General features: G+C 59.6%; 1 long non-coding RNA gene across 1 annotated transcript; it reads right to left on the bottom strand.

Moving 5' to 3' along the window:
• Positions 1-456: 456 nt before the first annotated feature.
• LOC111256664 lies at positions 457-2,204 on the bottom strand. Its single transcript, XR_002676836.1, has 2 exons — positions 1,867-2,204; positions 457-1,629 (listed from the first exon to the last, which is right to left on the bottom strand). It is a non-coding gene; the product is annotated as an uncharacterized LOC111256664 (long non-coding RNA).
• Positions 2,205-2,246: the final 42 nt, after the last annotated feature.

The following is a 2,246-nucleotide window of genomic DNA, read 5'->3' as shown; positions in this document are numbered from 1 at the left end:
TCGTCTCCCGCTACTGCTCGCAGCAAGCACGGAGCCGGTCAGGGTCAGGTTCGTATCGGCTGCGTCCTTGCGTGGCCGGGGAGGAGAGAGGAACTAGTAGCCAGCTAGTAGCAATAGCGGGCGGAGCGACGAGCGAGAGAGCTCAGTGACTGTGAGCAGTGAGGTGAGGGACGAAAGAATTGAAGAAGGGAAGGGTCCCCGTGGCGTCGGTCGCATGCGGCAGCAGGAGGAGCAGGGGCGCGACTGGGCAGGCCAGAGCACCCCATGCATGGGCATGGCTGCCACATCGTGCCGCGAAACACGGACGACTACTCCCTCACCATCGTCCGTCCGCTCCTCCGCCCCGTGCTGCCCCGTAGGTGCAGCCTTAGGCCAGTCTGGTTTCGTTGCACAGTTCCTTTATATCGTAAGTCATTTCAACTTTCGAAACATCTCTAACTAAATTTATACAATAAATTTATACAATAAAGTGCTAATAATATCTTCATAGTACATACCGTAAATCTTTGTAATCCTCTAAGAAAGTTGAAATGATTTGGTTCTCTAAGAAAGTTGAAATGACCTACAATTTAGAACGGAGAGAGTAGATAACAATCCCTGTGTGCCATGGGAACGAAACTCTTCTAACACATAGGATCTTCCTTCTCTCCTTGTAAATATCTGGACGTGGCACGAAAACTCGGCTGACAATGCAGCCGCAGTCGCGGCAGGGCCGGTCGTGGTCGTCGCGGTGCGCCTGCTCGCACCATCGCTATCCGCGCGGGCCCCACCCGCACCGCCGCAGCTACCACCGGCCACCGGTCCTGCTCCTCCGATCGCTAGCCCCTGTCTATCCCGGCGTGCGTGCCCTCACAACCCTCGTCCAACGCGGAGAGTCGGCGTGCACGCCGCGGTTCGTGGAGCAGCAGCGTCGTCGTCCCTCCGGGAGGCCGCATGGCCGTCCTACGGTTCCACTACAGTACTACCTCTCCCGCGCGCCTGGGCCCTGGCTGGTGCAGTGGTACATCATGGGGCGGCGCCTCCCAAACCCGGCCGAGGGAAGCTTAGCTAACCATGCCTAGCTTCTCTGCTCTGCTCGTAGGTAGCACTAGCATAAATAGCTAGAGCACCTAGACCTACCTCTCCAGGCTCAGCACTCAGCCCCTCAGCCTCTTCTCCCCCTCAGCGTACAATAGTACACGTGCCTTGAGATATCTCCTGCTCGCGTGTCCATGGACCATGGGATGTATGTACTAATGTACTGTACTACTACTGCTGTGTCCACGTTGGCAGCACATCCAAAGTCCAAACGGTGCTCCGATCATATGCATGATCAGCACAGATGCACCTCCATCGGCCCCCTGCATGCACACACACCCAACACGCGCAGAGCGATGAGAGCTTGACGGCATCTCGCCCGGCGCATGTAGCTGAGACGGCCTGACCGATCGAACCAGCCCGGGCCAGCCATTGGCAGCGCGCTGTTGCCGCTGGTGGTCGCTGCTGCATGCTCCTCAGCTCGCGGCCCGGCAGATGCCCTGCCCGCAGCGTCGCAGCACCTGCGCAATCTGCTTGCTGCCGTCGTCAGGAAGGACACCCGCGAGGCCGCCGGCCGGCCCCGGAGTAGTAACCCAGCGCGTTTCCTTGCATCTGCAAAGCAAACAAGGAAACCGATAGCACAAATGGCGGCTCTGAATCCAAATAAACTAGAAACTCGCCAGCAGAAATCTAGCCGTCAACTACCTGCAGCCAAAACATTAGGTACATAAATTCGCACAACAGTAGAAAGCAAAAAAAATAAAAATAAAAAGCGGTGATCGACTGATCGACGATCAGAGAGCACAGAGAGCAGAGGAAGCACACGCAGGCGCTATCGCATCACCTGACCTGACGACGACGGGGGGTGACTGCCGTACGGCCCAGACGACGTAGCGTCCCCTCCATCGATCGCGCGTGCACCGGCGTGCCCACAGCCCACGGACGTACGCTTCCCAAGCGACACATAGAAAGGACGGAAGGAGTACGCCGGCACGCGACGCGCGCCGCTCGCCATCTACTGTAGCCGGGTCGCTGCGGCACAGTGGTCACCACCACGTACCAAGAGTATCCTACGTGGTTCGCGGCCACCTCAAGCGGCGCGCCGCGCGCCCCAGCCGCAGCCGGCCGGCTGGTGCCCGCCGGGCGGGAGACGGGATCCTGGCGGCTAGCTCCCACCTGTGCCAGTGCCTGCCACAGTGGGCGGGGGGGGGGGGGGGGGGGGGGGGGGG

Source organism: Setaria italica, chromosome III, assembly GCF_000263155.2.
Source record: "Setaria italica strain Yugu1 chromosome III, Setaria_italica_v2.0, whole genome shotgun sequence".
NCBI lineage: Eukaryota > Viridiplantae > Streptophyta > Magnoliopsida > Poales > Poaceae > Setaria > Setaria italica.
The sequence above is the reverse complement of the archived record's forward strand: the minus strand, read 5'-3'. Positions and strand labels throughout refer to the sequence as shown.